General features: G+C 47.1%; 1 protein-coding gene across 7 annotated transcripts in view; it reads right to left on the bottom strand.

Moving 5' to 3' along the window:
- Positions 1-17508, bottom strand: part of nrxn3a (neurexin 3a) — a 1361409-nt gene that overhangs the window by 806950 nt on the left and 536951 nt on the right. The window lies entirely within an intron of this gene.

Raw genomic sequence — 17508 nt, 5'->3', positions numbered from 1 at the left:
GCCTGTCCCACTTTCACGACCTAATTCACAACCTTTTTTACTCGTGGACATTTTTTATCATGCTGAAACAACGCTCCGACCTACTTGATGCCATGAGTAACTACGACTAGCATCACGGCCTACCTACGACCAACCTACGACCTTGTGACGCCATGCTGCGAGTACGAGTCAAAGGCAAACTCGGCATAGGTCGTGAATTAGGTCATGAAAGTAGGACAGGCCCTTAACACTGTCCTACACCCACTAGGGACAAGTTACATTCATACCAAGCTAAATAACCTGCATGCCGGCACGTCTTTGGAGTGTGGGAGGAAACCGAAGATCTCGGATAAAACCCACGCTGGTCATGGGGAGAATGTACAAACTCCGTATAGGCAGCACCCACAGTCAGGATTGAACCCGGGTCCCTGCCGCTGTAAGGCAGCAGCTCTACCCGCTGCGCCACCGTGCCGCCATAAAATGTCATCTGGCACTTTAAACGGTATCCCCTTATCATGTTATGTACACTGTGGATCAAAGTCCATGGAGTGGAGAGAGTTGTCTCTCCAATCTCTGATCTTTGCTGTGGACGGCTCGATTGTAATCATGCATTGCCTTTCCGCTGACTGGTCAGCATGCAACAAAAGCTTTTCACTGTACCCGGTACACGTGACAATGAACTGAACTGAGGTAGACAAAAATGCTGGAGAAATACAGCGGGTGAGGCAGCATCTATGGAGCGAAGGAAATAGGCGTTGAGACCCTTCTTCATGACATGAACTGAACTGAAGTCATCCACCCCATCACCCAGAGGTTGCCTCACAACCAGGTCTCTGAGGTTAGTGAAGAATGTTTCTCACCCTTTGAGCAACTGGTTCCCTTCCCCTCCCTACATGATGTATGTGTGACACGTTGAATCATTTCCCCTTCCAATTGCTGTCACCAAAATAGCTGCTAATTGGCTTTATTCCCCTCTTGTCTGTGTCATTATACAGTCCAGTTACAATCCATGCATTGTTATTTTGTGATGATAAATATGGGTTATGTGTGTCAGTGCATGTCACTAACAAACAAGCCATTGCACGAACCACTTGTAGTGCATCGTAACATATAATCAACCATCTACACTCACTTACAAACTTCACTTCATCTTCTCTCCAAAAATAAAACAAAGCTGGGACTTTTCTGTAAAGTTATGTATTGTTCTGAACAAATATTTTTAATGGGCCTGTCCCTCTTAGGCTACTGTTTAGGCGACTACCAGGGACTAGTTATAATGGAATTCACCCACGACACCTGGCGACAGCCTACGACAGCATCTACGACAACCTACGACAGCAAAAATTGTTGCCACTGTCGCCCAAAAAGTTTCAACATGTTCAAAATTTTGCGGTAGTCGCCTGTAGTCGCCCAAAAATTTGCCTAACCAGGACAGGCACAATAGGCCCCCTTCGGTCATGGCTGAACCATGGGTGTCTCCTGGGTTGGAGGACGCCTGTGCGTGACTTTGTTTAACGTGGGGAGACTGGTGCACAGACAGCCACCTGACGGTCCTTGACAGATCTGGGTCAGGAGCCAGTGGCATGGAGTCCAAGACGACTGGAGACTCTTTTCTGCTGCAGCCTTCATCCGCCTTCCCAGCCGTTGTGATGCTCCACTAAGGTCAGCCATCGTCCTCCGCCTGTTCCACCGTTGGGGTCTTGGTATTTCACAAATATTCATAATGAATTAAAGATAGGCACAAAAAGCTGGAGTAACTCAGCGGGACGGGCTGCATTTCTGGAGAGAAGGGATGGGCGATGTTTCGATGGGTGAGACCCTTCTTCAGACTGAGGGTTAGGGTATAAGGGAAACGAGAGATATAAGCGGTGATGTGGAGAGATAAAGAACAATGAATGAAAGATATGCAAAAAAGTAACAATGGTAAAGGAAACAGGCCGTTGTTAGCTGTTTGTTGGGTGAAAACGAGAAGTTAGTGTGACTTGAGTGGGGGAGGGCTGGAGAGAGAGGGAATGCCCGGGCTACCTGAAGTTAGAGGAATCAATACCACGGGGCTGTAAGCTGCCGAAGCTAAATATGAGGTGCTGTTCAACATCATTGTCCCCACCAGACTTGCTGAGAAGCTGCTGGAACTGGGGCTGAACACTCCCCTGTGTGCCTGGGTCCTGGACTTTCTCACCACCAGGCCCCAGGGAGTCAAGATGGGGAGACATACCTCCAATCCCCTCACCCTGAACACAGGATCCCCCCCCAGGGTTGCGTCCTCAGCCCCCTACTGTACTCCCTGTACACACATGACTGTACACAGGTTCAGCTCCAACTCCATCATCAAGTTTGCTGATGACACAGTGGTGGTGGGCCTGATCTCCAATAACGATGAGAAGGCCTACCTGGAGGAGGTGGCTGACCTGGCACTCTGGTGTCAGAACAACAGCCTCCTCTTGAATGTCACAAAAACTAAGGAGCTGATTGTGGACTTTAGAAGGGCACAACAACCGAGGACGTACACGCCACTGGGGATAAATGGGACTACTGTGGATAGGGTGAGCTGCTTTAAATACCTGGGGGTCCACATCACAGAGGATCTGACATGGACAACAAACACTGCCGCACTGGTGAGAAAGGGAAGGCAGCGCCTTTACCACCTCAGGCAGCTGAGGAAATTCAGAGTCTCTCTGAGGATCCTTCAGTGCTTCTACTCTGGGGCTGTAGAAAGCATCTTGTCCGGTAACATCTCGATCTGGTTTGGGAACAGCTCTGCCCAGGAACAGGAAGGCTCTGCAGAGAGTAGTGCGTTCGGCCGAACGCACCACGGGAACTACACTCCCCCCCCCTGCAGGACCTGTACACCAGGAGGTGCAGATCCAGAGCCAGCAAGATCATGAAGGACCCCTACCACCCCAGCAACGGACTGTTCCAGCTGCTACGGTCAGGCAAACGCCTCCGCTGTCACGCTGTGGAAACAGAGAGGATGAGACGGAGTTTCTTCCCACAGGCCGTCAGGACTGTAAACTCTGATCACACCAGGGACTAATTTACTGTTGCGTTGTGTCTTTTTATTTTTCTAAAATGTAAATACTGGTTCTGTTCTGTTGTTCTGTTGTTTTGCACAATCCCGCAGGCATTGCCACTTTCATTTCACTGCACATCTTGTATGTGTGTGTGACAAATAAAGTTGACTTGTCTTTGACTTTGACTTCGTTCCTCCAATAGTTGTTTAAATATGTCTCTTTCTCAATCAATGTCATTAAATTGGTTATTTGCGCATTGTTGCTATTTAGCGTCATGCAGCACTGAAAGGGGCCCAACTCATGTACGCCATCAAAGGTGCCTTATCTGACAGTTATATTTCCCTTGTGTTTGGCCCATATCCCTCTAAACTTTCCTATGCATTTGGAGCTAAAGAACTGCAGATGCTAGTTTATACCAAAGATAGACACAAAATGCTGGAGTAACTCAGCGGGACAGGCAGCGTCTCTGGAGAGAAGGAATGGGTGACGTTTCGGGTCGAGACCCTTCTTCAGAATAGGTTCTAGTTTGTTTATCAAAGACTCCTTGATAAGGAGCAAAGATTTTATTGAGTAAAGACACAAAGTCTGAAGAAGGGTTTCGGCCTGAAATGTTGCCTATTGCCTTCGCTCCATAGATGCTGCCTCACCAGTTGAGTTTCTCCAGCATTTTGGCTACCTTAAAGTTTTGGAGTTACTCAGCGGGTCAGGCAGCATCTCTGGGGAACATGGATAGGTGATGTTTTCTGGCCTGTTTAATCTCAAGTTTTGAATTATCGCAGTATGGAAGATATTTGTGTTTGGTTCAGGTCTGGGGGATGTGTATGCGCAAAACTGGTCAGTGCTTCATTGATGAATGTTATCCCAATGAGGATGAAAGAATGGGTCGACAGGGCTTCTATCCACTGGAATTTAGAAGGACGAGAGGGGATCTTATAGAAACATGTAAAATTCGTAAGGGATTGGACACGCTAGATGCAGGAAAAATGTTCCCCCATGTTGAGGGAGTCCAGAACCAGGGTTCACACAGTTTAAGAATAAGGGGTCGGCCATTTAGGACTGAGATGAGGAAAAACCTTTTTCACCCAGAGAGTTGTGAATCTGTGGAATTCTCTGCCACAAAAGGCAGTGGAGGCCAATTCACTTCATGTATTCAAGAGAGAGTTAGATATAGCTCTAAGGGCTAACGGTATCAAGGGATATGGGGAGAAATCAGGAACGGGGTACTGATTCTGGATGATCAGCCATGATCATATTGAATGGCGGTGCTAGCTCACAGTTTCTCTGTTTCTATGACAAGAAAATGACCTCAAACAGTGTAGAAAATAAAATCTACGTTGGAATCTCAGCCTGTTGCTAATGATGTAGGTCCTTGGAAACCTGAATGCACACAACGTGTTCAGTGTGCTCCTCAAACAAAAATAATTACGTTTTTGGTTTAGAGATGCAGCGTGGAAACAGGCCCTTCGGCCCACCAAGGACATGCCGTACCACTACACGGTAGTTTTATAATATCCCACTTTTGCATCCACTGACTCTTTGCACACGATGGACAATTTACAGTCGGCCAATTAACCTACAAACCCACTCGTCTTTGGAGAGTGAGAGGAAACCGGAGCACCCAGAGAAAACCCACGAGATCACAGGGAGAATGAGAATAGGGCGGCACGGTGGCACAGTGGTAGAGTCATGGCCCGGGTTCGATCCTGCCTCTGGGTACAGTCAGCACGGAGTCTGTACATTCTCCCCGTGACCTGCGTGGTCTTCGGGTTCCTCCCACACTCCAAAGACGCGCAGGTTTGTAGGTTGTTTGGCTTTGGTAACGATTGCGATTGTCCCTAGTGTGTGTGTCGGATAGCGTTAGTGTGCGGGGATCGCTGGTCGGTGCCGACTCGGTGGGCCGAAGGGCCTTTCTCTACGCTGTATCTCTAAAAATAAAAAATAAACAAAAACGTACAAACTCCGTACAGACAGCACCCTTCGTCAGAATCGAACCTGGAACTCTGGCGCTGTGAGGGAACAACTCTACCGCTGCGCCACCGTGCCGCCCATATCTCTGTACATAGTACAATGGTGGTGGCATATTGGTGTCCTCGATATACAATAATACATATCTACAGCATATTCTTTCCACATTTAAAATATAAGACGCAGTGTTAGTAATAATATCAAAATAAAGTACTTCCCCTCCAACAGAGTTCTCACTACAATGGACTGCATGCATGTGCTCAAAGTTAGCTCTATGGAAAGAGACTCCTGCAATTACTGTATTTCAAAATTAAGACACATTCTATATAAAGAAACATCAGTATGCAAAACTGTATTGGCAATTAGGAGTTGATTTCTGAAGCTGTGTTTTATGAATAAATTACTGAGACCTCATAATCTATCAGAGAACAAATTTGCTTAATTGGTTTCACCCTTTGAAAACACTGGTCGTATTCTTCGAAGAGAGTGAGTTGCTCAACATATTTGTTGGCACTGGGCCTGTATTCGCTGGAATTTAGAAGAATGAGGGGGGGGGGACCTCATTGAAACGTACAGAATAGTGAAAGGCTTGGACAGAGTGGATGTGGAGAGGATGTTTACACTAGTGGGAAAGTTTTGGATTAGAGGTCATAGTGTCAGAATTAAAGGATGTTCTTTTAGGAAGGAGATGAGGTGGAATTTCTTTAGATCATAAGATCGCAGGTGATAGGAGTAGAAGCAGGCCATTCGGCCCATCAAGTCTGCTCCGCCATTCAATCATGGCTGATCTATCTTTCCCACTCAGCCCCATTCTGCTGACCAATTTTGGGCACCATATCTGAGGAAGGATGTGCTGGCTCTGGAGAGGGTCCAGAAGAGGATTACAAGAACGATCCCAGGAATGAGTGGGTTAACATATGATGAGCGTTTGTCGGCATTGGGGCTGTACTCGCTGGAGTTTAGACGAATGAGGGGGGACCTCATTGAAAGCTACCGTATAGTGACAGGTTTGGATAGAGTGGATGTGGAGAGGATGTTTCCACTAGTGGGAGAGTCTAGGACCAGAGGTCATAGCTTCAGAATTAAAGAACTTTCCTTTCAGAAGGACATGAGGATGAATTTCTTCAGTCAGAGGGTAGTGAATCTGTGGAATTTTTTGCTGCGGAAGCCAAGTCAATTAATATTTTCTGCGCTATTTCCTTCGCTCCATAGATGCTGCTTCACCCGCTGAGTTTCTCCAGCATTTTTGTCTACCTTCGGATATTTTTAAGGCAGAGATAGATAGATTCTTGACCTGTACGGGTGTCAGAGGTTATGGGGAGAAGGCAGGAGAATGGGGTTAGGAGGGAGAGATAGATCCGCCATGATTGAATGGCTGAGTGGACTAGATGGGCCGAATGGCCAATTTCTGCTCCTATCACTTATGACATGACCTTATATAGACCATGTGCAGGCAGAGGACATTAATTTATATTGACACCAACATTGTGGGATGAAGGGCCTGTTCTTGTGCTGTATACATCTATGTTGTTTGATCTATCTGTAAACCTGATACGTCTCATCAGGTCCCATCAGAATCATTTTCATTGCCTGACTCCATTATTTAGTTGTAAACGGTTATTTTTAATCGCCTAATTAGCCATCTCCAATTACCACGGACAGCACGGTGGCGCAGCGGTAGAGTTCCTGCCTTACAGTGAATGCAGCGCCGGTGACCCGGGTTCGATCCCAACCACGGGTGCTTGTCTGTAAGGAGTTTGCACGTTCTCCCCGTAACCTGCGTGGGTTTCCTCCGAGATCTTCCGGTTTCCCTCCCACACTCCAAAGACGTACAGGTTTGTAGGTTAATTGGCTTGGTGTATGTGTAAATTGTCCCTGGTGTGCGTAGGATAGTTTTCGTGTGCGGGGATCGCTGGTCGGTGCGGACTCGTTGGGCCGAAGAGCCTGTTTCCGCGCTGTATCTCGAAACCTAAACTAAACTAAACAATGTATGCTTGATATTTCCGTAACATTCAGTAGAGGAAAAGACTACATGATGCCTGCCAAGTCCCAAACCACCATATGCTCAATGAAATAATAACATTGTAAGGAACACCGAAGCCAATTATCCCACAGCAAGCTTGACAAGGCGCTGGTAAGGCCACATTTGGAATATTGTGAGCAATTTTGGGCCCCATATCTGAGGAAGGATGTGCTGGCTCTGGAGAGGGTCCAGAGGTGGTTTATCAGAATGATCCCAGGAATGAGTGGGTTAACATAGGATGAGCGTTTGTCGGCACTGGGCCTGTACTCGCTGGAGTTTGGAAGAATGAGGGGGGTGATCTAATTGAAACTTACAGAATAGTGAACGGCTTGGCAAGAGTGGATGTGGAGAGGATGTTTCAGAGTCAGAGTGGCAGAGTCTAGGGCTGGAGGCCATAGCCTTAGAATTAAAGGACGTTCTTTTAGGAAGGAGATGAGGAGAAATTTCTTTAGTCAGAGGGTGGTGAATCTGTGGAATTCTTTGCCCCAGAGGGCTGTGGAGGCCAAGTCAGTGGATATATTTAAGGCAGGGATAGATAGATTCTTGATCAGTACGGGTGTCAGAGGTTATGGGGAGAAGGCAGGAGAATGGGGTTGGGAGGGAGAGATAGATCAGCCATTCAGTTCAGTGTCACCAATTAAGACCATGAATGTTCATGTCGCATGCTCTTTATAGACAATAGAAATTAAACAATACGTGCAGGAGTAGGCCATTCGGCCCTTCGAGCCAGCACCGCCATTCAATGTGATCATGGCTGATCATCCCCAATCAGTACCCTGTTCCTGCCTTCTCCCCATATCCCCTGACTCCGCTAATTTTAAGAGCCCTATCAAGCTCTTTCTTAAAAGTATCCAGAGAACCTGCCTCCACCGCCCTCTGAGGCAGAGAATTCCATAGACTCACGACTCGCTGTGTGAAAAAGTGTTTCCCCATCTCCGTTCTAATTCTAAATGGCTTACCCATTATTCTTAAACTGTGGCCCCCGGTTCTGGACTCCCCCAACATCGGGAACATGTTTCCTGCCTCTAGCGTGTCCAAACCCTTAATAATCTTATCTTTCAATACGTTTGCCTCTCATCCTTCCAAATTCCAGAGTATACAAGCCCAGCCGCTCCATTCTCTCAACATATGACAGTCTCGCCATCCAGGGAATTAACCTGGTGAACCTACGCTGCACTCCCTCAATAGCAAGAATGTCCTTCCTCAAATTAGGGAACCAAAACTGCACACAATACTCTTTGTTCACGAAGGTGAAAGGAGACAACAAGTGTTTTTTTTGTGAATACTGCTAACTAGTTCTAATATTTTTCAGAGAAACACACTGTACCAGCCAATGTTACCTTCCACTGTAAAATAAACCTTGTTTCTTAATAAAATAAGCACATAGCGATTCTTATTTGTCTCAGGTGCAATAAGAATTCTATTTGTCTGAATTGCTTCTTGATAATTGCAATCCAAGCAAGCAATCTATATTCCAACAGATGTTTAACTGTATTTTTGTACTTGCAACCTGCAGGTTGGGATCAGGCACTTATGCTTAATTTGTAACTGCTTAGGTCTTTGATAGCATTTTCAATCATATTTTGGGTTTTAATGGCACATCAGAATATGAAGCATTCGAGATGCTTCATTTTAGAGGAGTCATTGGCTCTATACCCCTTCTCGAACAACATTAGCTTGTTGTGTGCAGTATTTAGTTTAGTTTAGTTGAGAGAAACAGCGCGGAAACAGAACCCTCAGCCCATCGAGTCCACACCGGCCGGCGATCCCCGCACACAAACACTATCCTACACACACCAGGGTCAATTTACAATTACACCAAGCCAATTGACCTACAAACCTGTACGTCTTTGGAGTGTGGGGGAAACCGGAGATCCTGGAGAAAACCCACGCAGATCACAGGGAAAACTTACAAACTGCGTGGAGACAAGCACCCGTGGTCGGGATCAAACCCGGGTCTCTGGCGCTGCAAGGCAGCAACTCTACCGCTGCACCACCGTGCCGTTTTGTTGATGGTGAGTCAGAAGGTCTGAAGATCCAAACCGACCACGACTGCTGATTGTGTCCCGGGGACCACACCACACGGCCTCCTGACAATAATAAACCTTAAACCAGTATATCTTTCCCCTCGTAGCATACGCAGAAGGATGAGGATGTTAGAAACATAGAAACATAGAAATTAGGTGCAGGAGTAGGCCATTCGGCCCTTCGAGCCTGCACCGCCATTCAATATGATCATGGCTGATCATCCAACTCAGTATCCCGTACCTGCCTTCTCTCCATACCCCCTGATCCCCTTAGCCACAAGGGCCACATCTAACTCCCTCTTAAATATAGCCAATGAACTGGCCTCAACTACCTTCTGTGGCAGAGAGTTCCAGAGATTCACCACTCTCTGTGTGAAAAATGTTCTTCTCATCTCGGTTTAATAAAGGATTTCCCCCTTATCCTTAAGCTGTGACCCCTTGTCCTGGACTTCCCTAACATCGGGAACAATCTTCCTGCATCTAGCCTGTCCAACCCCTGAAGAATTTTGTAAGTTTCTATAAGATCCCCTCTCAATCTCCTAAATTCTAGAGAGTATAAACCAAGTCTATCCAGTCTTTCTTCATAAGACAGTCCTGACATCCCAGGAATCAGTCTGGTGAACCGTCTCTGCACTCCCTCTACGGCAATAATGTCCTTCCTCAGATTTGGAGACCAAAACTGTACGCAATACTCCAGGTGTGGTCTCACCAAGACCCTGTACAACTGCAGTAGAACCTCCCTGTTCCTATACTCAAATCCTTTTGCAATGAAAGCTAACATACCATTCGCTTTCTTTACTGCCTGCTGCACCTGCATGCCTACCTTCAATGACTGGTGTACCATGACACCCAGGTCTCGCTGCATCTCCCCCTTTCCCAATCGGCCACCATTTAGATAATAGTCTGCTTTCCTGTTTTTGCCACCAAAATGGATAACCTCACATTTATCCACATTATACTGCATGCCAAACATTTGCCCACTCACCCAGCCTATCCAAGTCACCTTGCAGTCTCCTAGCATCCTCCTCACAGCTAACACTGCCCCCCCAGCTTAGTGTCATCCGCAAACTTGGAGATATTGCCTTCAATTCCCTCATCCAGATCATTAATATATATTGTAAATAGCTGGGGTCCCAGCACTGAGCCTTGCGGTACCCCACTAGTCACTGCCTGCCATTGTGAAAAGGACCCGTTTACTCCTACTCTTTGCAAGTTGAAAGATTGGTGCCCCATCGAGGCCAACCCTGACTCTCCCGCCCATGCTGACTTGACCAATCTGCCCAACACGTGCCTGAAGTCCCGCTAACCCTTCTGGTCTCCCGTTAAATCCCTGGAAGACTTTGACTCCAAGACTGAGTGGCGCAGAGCCCGGAAAGATGCCAACACCAACAACGGAGAGATCACCACAGACCCCACAGTGAACCCACCGGGATTTGCCCTCCATCGCAAGCAATGGCCGACCCTGAACAGAATCGACACCCTCCATGCAAGAACAGCCCGTCACCTGCATTAGTGGGGGATGACAGACTGCGGACATCCAGACTAGAACATCCCACACACATCGTGAATGACAGCCCACTGAGGCTTTTCCCTGGGGGCATCAATTGGCATCCACCCAGTAACTGATCCTGGCCTGAACTGTCCTGGCCTGGACGTCCGCCCTTGATCTACAACTTTAGGGGCCTGTCCCACTTCGGCTATTTTTAGGCGACTGCCGGCGACTGTCATCGTCGTAGCGGCTCACCGAAAAAACCCAGCGACTGGACCCCCCTACGATATAAAATTTGAAATAGAATCATTACCTTAACAACAAAAATATACAAAGTCAGCACCGGCGACAACCTACGTCACCCTGGCGACAATCTACATCACCTGGCGACAACTCCGACAGCACCCTACGTCAGGGGAAGTCAAGCTACGCTCATTGGCGTCAAACCCACTGTCGCCGACTGTCTCAGAACTTTTTCCAACATGTTGTTGAAACATATAAGATTATTAAGGTTTCGGACATGCTAGAGGCAGGAAACATGTTCCCGATGTTGGGGGAGTCCAGAACCAGGGGCCACAGTTTAAGAATAAGGGGTAAGCCATTGAGAACGGAGACGAGGAAACACTTTTTCTCACCAAGAGTTGCGAGTCTGTGGAATTATCTGCCTCAGAGGGCGGTGGAGGCAGGTTCTCTGGATACTTTCAAGAGAGAGCTAGATAGGGCTCTTAAAGATAGTGGAGTCAGGGGATATGGGGAGAAGGCAGGGACGGGGTACTGATTGGGGATGATCAGCCATGATCACATCGAATGGCGGTGCTGGCTCGAAGGGCCGAATGGCCTACTCCTGCATCTGTTGTCTATTGTCTATGTTGAAAATCCAGCGGCTACGACTATTTGGGCGACTGAGGAGACTTCTCACGACCAGACAGGCGACACCCCGGCGACCATGTGGTGACAGCCTAGTCGTCTGTAGTCGCCTAAAAAATAGCCTGTGGGACAGGGGCTTTAGGCTGTGCACGCCATACGCAAGAAGAATCTTTAGTTTAGTTAGTTTATTTTAGTTTATTTTCATGTGTACCAAGACGTTGCGAGTCTCTCTCTCAGCAATGTGTCCCTTCTATGCATTCACCCTATCTATTATCCTCAAGATTTTGTACACCTCTGGAAGATCACCCCTCAGCTTACTGTGCTCCAAGGAATAAAGTCCTAGCCTACCCAACCACTCCCTGTAGCTCAGGCCCTCAAGTCCTGGCAACTTCCTCATAAATCTTCACTGAACTCTTTCCAGCTTAAAAACATTCTCCCTATAGCCGGACGGCCAAAACTGAACATAATAATCCAAAGGCGGCCTCACCAACGTCTTGTTGTATGCTAACCAGTCAGCGGAAAGAAATTACATTATTACAATCAAGTCATTCGTGGTGTAGATGCATGATGAATGGAATAATGTTTATCACGTTTAGTGCAAGATAAAGTTCATTAAAGCCAGATAAAGCTTTTAGCCAGTCCGTCTGATCTCTGCCTCCTATTCCCATTCTCCCCATAACCCTCGACACCCGCTCTCATCAATAATTTCTATATCTATATAATTAAAAGTCTCATCTTATCCACTTCCTGTCTGCGCTGTATATTGATTTTAGAAAAAAACACTACCATATATTGCTGTGATTTTTGGCCATCTTACTCACAGTCCTTCTCCGCTGAGCAGACCCAGAGGATTTTGCCCATCGATGCAAAATAAAAAAGTTATGAGTGTTTAAAAAACCTTGAGATCCTCTCGCCTGTCAATCACCGCAATGAAGGTAACACCAAACGCTCTGAGATCTTCGGTTTCTTCCCATGCCCCAAAGATGTACAGATTTGTTGGTTAATTGGCTTGGTGTACATGTACATTGTCCTTAGTGCGTGTAGGGTAGCGTTAATGTGCGGGGATCGCTGGTCGGTGCGGCCTCAACCAAGCTAAATATCACCTTGTTTTCTGCTAACATTCTTTCAGCGTGTCCTGTGGTAGTATTTAGATATTAAATTTGTTAGCTCTGGGAATAGTTCGGGTAGATGCACAGAGTCTCTTGCCCAGAGTAGGGGAATCGAGGACCAGAGGACATAGGTTCAAGGTGAAGGGGAAAAGATTTAATAGGAATCCGAGGGGTGACATTTTCACACAGAGGGTGGTGGGTGTATGGAACAAGCTGCCAGAGGAGGTAGTTGAGGCTAGGACTATCCCATCATTTAAGAGACAGTTAGACAGGTACAGGTACATGGATAGGACTGGGGCTAGTGGAATCAAGGGATATGGGGAGAAGGCAGGCACGGGTTATTGATTGGGGACGATCAGCAATGATCACAATGAATGGCGGTGCTGGCTGGAATGGCTGAATGGCCCCCTCCTGCACCTATTTTCTACGTTTCTATGTTTCTATGACTGGTTTGGAGGGATAAGGCCCAAGCACAGGCAGGTGGGACTGGTGTAGCTGGGACAGTGTGGGCAAGTTGAGCCCGTTTCCACACTGTATCACTCTGTGACTATGGTTATGAGCTACGACTTCCTATCTCTTTGATCGACCCAGTGCAAAACGAGATTGGCATCTGCCTTCAGTCTTATTCTTTAAAAACAAACATCGCAATGGAAAAAGTCAATTATGGCAAAGCCATTAATAGCTGATTACCCACCTGCCGTGGTGTATGTGAAAATGAATAGGAACGGAGCTTCTGCAGAATCTTATCTCTCCTCCAGTCAAGCTAAAATTAGAATTGATGATAGGAATAGAAGGGACCATTTGTTCTGATATACTGTAGATTGCATCTCCCTGACTTCGGGGATGGTTTAAACATTTTGAATCACTCAATCCATATTTTGAGCAGATAAATTAATCACCAGTCTTTTAATACATCTATCGCTGTCATATTCATGATAATGTAATCCTTCACCCACCTACTATTTGGTCTGTCAGGTCGGAGGATATTCTCAGGTCATTATTCACAGTCGCAAGATAAGGAGTTTGGAAATTAATAAAAGCACCATTTGATCGAGTTAAACGGAGAGAGGAAGCAAAATATGCCCAGATCCCATTATGCTTGGAGCCATCAGAGTCATAGAGGGATACAGTGTGGAAACAGGCCCAACTTGCCCACATGTCCCAGCTACACTAGTCCAACTTGCCTGCGCTTGGTCCATATCCCTACAAGCCTGTCCCATCCATGTACCTGCCTAACTGTCTCTTAAACATTGGGCTAGACCCAGCCTCAACTACCTCCACTGGGAGCTGGTTCCCAAGGACGGAAATCCTAATGACCATACGTTATATTCGAAAAGCAACTTACTTTAGTGTTTTAGTTTGGAGATAGAGAGCAGAGAGCCCCGTACATTGATCATACTCCCACACACACTAGGAACAATTTACCAAAGCCAATTAAACTACAAACCTGTACGTCTTTGGAATTTGGGAGGAAACCTGTACATCTTTGGAATTTGGGAGGAAACCTGAGCACCCGGAGAAAACCCACGCAAGTCACGAGGAGAACGTGCAAACTCCGAACAGACAGCACCTCCAGTCAGGATCGAACTGGGGTCTCTGGCGCTGTAAGGCAGCAACTCTACCGCTGCGCCACCGTGCCGTCCTACTGAGCCACCCTGACTGCAGTTCAAAAATAGTTAATTGCCTTGAAGACATCCCAAGGTTGCAAAAGATGCACAGAACTAAAAGGTTTCTTTATTTGTCCAAGTCTTTATTTGTTTAGTATTTCCATGTGCGGCAGTGGTTCGGCACCTGCACTTCCTCCAACCTCATCTATTGCATCCGCCGCTCTAGATGTCAGCTGCTCTACATCGGTGACACCAAGCGTAGGCTTGGCGATCGTTTCGCCGAACACCTCCGCTCGGTCCACAATAACCAACCTGATCTCCCGGTGGCTCAGAACTTCAACTCCCCCTCCCATTCCAAATCGGACCTTTCTGTCCTGGGCCTCCTCCATGGCCAGAGTGAGGACCACCGTAAATTGGAGGAGCAGCACCTCATATTTTGCTTGGGCAGTTTGCACCCCAGCGGTATGAACATTGACTTCTCCAATTTCAGGTAGTCCCTAATTTCTCCTGCCCTTCCCAGCTCTCCCTCAGCCCACTGGCTCCTCCTCGTCCTTTCTTCTTCCCGCCGGGCCTCCCCTCCCTCACATCAGTCCGAAACGTTGCCTATTCCTTCTCTCCATAGATGCTGCCCCACCCGCTGAGTTTCTCCAGCTTTTTTGTCTACTTTCAGGTTTCTTTATTTCCTTTGCACTTTCAGCTTCAAACCATTAATGGGTTAAGGGCCTGTCCCACTTCGCAATTTTTTCGGCGACTGCCGGCATCATTGACGGACGTATCAGGTCACCAAAAAATTGCGGCGTGACGCGGCGTGATGACATATTAGCGCGGTGTTTTTTCAAGTGTCGCAACATTTCTTTTGTCGCCGCTGGATTTTGAAATGTTCAAAATCTTTTGGCGACACTGATATGACGCAGCAGTCGCCGAAAAAATCGCCAAGTGGGACAGGCCCTTAAATCTTTGACACAGACAAATTAACTCAAACCATCTTAAACAATCAGCTAGGGCACAGCCATTTCTTGTCTACCTCATTGCAGACATTGGTTAGCAGGTTATAAATGATGGGAGCAGAATTAGGCCATTCAGCCCATCAGGTCTACTCCTCCATTCAATCATGGCTGATCTATCTCTCCCTCCTAACCCCATTCTCCTGCCTTCTCCACATAACCCCTGACACTTAGACTTGGACTTTGTCCTTGAAACAGACACGTTACATTACTGAGAAGTATTAAAAAACACTTGACAGGCACATGGATAGGACATGTCCGTGGATTGTCTCCTTGTCGTGGTGGAGAGGCTTGTGTGGACCTGAGATCCTGCGAGCGATGCCGCCTGGTGCGATGTTCAAGGTAGGGCCACACATGGCGGTAAGGTCGAGGGGGAGGTCCTTGACAAAGAGCAATCCAACCAAGACCTCAACAGTGGAACAGGCGGAGGACGATGGCTGACCTTAGTGGAGCGTCACAACGGTCTGAAGGCGGATGAAGGCTGCAGCAGAAAAGGGTCCCTGGTCGTCTTGGACTCCATGCCACTGGATCCTGACCCAGATCTGTCAAGGGCCGTGAGGTGGGTGTCTGTGCACCAGTCTCCCCATGTTAAACAAAGTCACGCACAGGCATCCTCCAACCCTGGAGACACCCATGGTCAGCCATAACCGAGGGGGGCCTAAGATAAGGGATATGGGCCAAAATGCGAGCCATTGGGACCAATGCAGGTGGGCTATCTTGAACACAAGATGGTCCATTGACAAGTTGGGCCGAAGGGCCTTTTTTCATGCTGCATGACTCTATAACTATATTCTGCACTCTGTATCTTTCCCTTTGCTCTACCTTTTGCACTTAAGTTTGGATTGATTGCATTGAAGTCTGTTATCATCTGATTAGACTGCATGGCATGCTTTCATTTTAGCTCAGTTTAGTTTAGAGATACAGCATGGAAACAGGCCCTTCGGCCCACCGACCAGAGATCCCCGCACACTATCCTTCACACACACACTAGGGACAATTTACGATTTCACCAAGCCAATTAACCTACAAACACGCACGTCTGCGGAGTGTGGGAGGAAACTGAAGATCTCGGAGAAAAACCCACACGGGTCACGGGGGGGGAACGTACAAACTCCGCGCAGACAGCACTCGTGGTCAGGATCGAACCTGGGTCTCTGGCGCTGTGAGGCAGCAATTCTACCGCTGGACCATTGTGCCACCTGTGCAAAACAAAGCTTGTCACTGTACCTCAGTACACATGACAATAATAAACCTATACCTAACGAGGCACACACACAGTCCATGGCCTTGCGGAGCTAAGCATTTCCATATTTTTCCGCATATGACTGTCAAGAATATTTTCCTCCAAATGCAGTACAATTAGCCACGCCTTATCCTTCAACTGTCCCTGAATGAAGTTACTTTATTGATTCAAATCTCCTCTGCATTTACTATATGTTTGCTTAAACAAACAACAACCACCTACACCTGAACACAGCCACACCTAAACCTTAAGCTGTTTGCTTCGTTGTCACCTTCCCCCAGCTAACGATGATCTATTCTGCATTATCCTTGAACTTTATCTCTATTTATCTCGCCTCTGCCTTCGCTCCATAGATGGCTCACCCACTGAGTTTCTCCAGCATTTTTGTCTACCTTCGATTTTTCCAGCATCTGCAGTTCTTTCTTAAACAGTTGTCTCTTTTGATGTTTATGAAAGAACTGCAGATGCCAGGTAAAAGGTAGACAAGGTAGACAAAATTGCCGGAGAAACTCAGTGGGTGAGGCAGCATCTATGGAGTGAAGGAATAGGTGACACTTCGGGTCGATACCCTTCTTCAGACTCAAGAAGGGTCTCGACCCAAACGTCACCTATTCCTTCGCTCCATTGATGCTGCCTCACCCACTGAGTTTCTCCGGCAATTTTAGAAACATAGAAAACATAGAAAATAGGTGCAGGAGTAGGCCATTCAGCCCTTCGAGCCTGCACCGCCATTCAATATGATCATGGCTGATCATCTAACTCAGTATCCTGTACCTGCCCTCTCTCCATACCCCCTGATCGCTTTAGCCACAAGGGCCACATCTAACTCCCTCTTAAATATAGCCAATGAACTGTGGCCTCAACTACCTTCTGCGGCAGAGAATTCCAGAGATTCACCACTCTCTGTGTGAAAAAAGTTTTCCTCATCTCGGTCCTAAAAGATTTCCCCCTTATCCTTAAACTATGACCCTTTGTTCTGGACTTCCCCAACATCGGGAACAATCTTCCTGCATCTAGCCTGTTGAACCCCTTAAGAATTTTGTAAGTTTCTATAAGATCCCCCCTCAATCTTCTAAATTCTAGTGAGTACAAGCCGAGTCTATCCAGTCTTTCTTCATATGAAAGTCCTGACATCCCCGGAATCAGTCTGGTTTTGTCTGCCTTCTGTCTCTTTTGATGTCTTG

Source organism: Leucoraja erinacea, chromosome 9 (assembly GCF_028641065.1).
Source record: "Leucoraja erinacea ecotype New England chromosome 9, Leri_hhj_1, whole genome shotgun sequence".
In the NCBI taxonomy this organism is placed as follows: domain Eukaryota; kingdom Metazoa; phylum Chordata; class Chondrichthyes; order Rajiformes; family Rajidae; genus Leucoraja; species Leucoraja erinaceus.
Note: the sequence above shows the minus strand (reverse complement) of the source record. Positions and strands in the feature narration are given on the sequence as shown.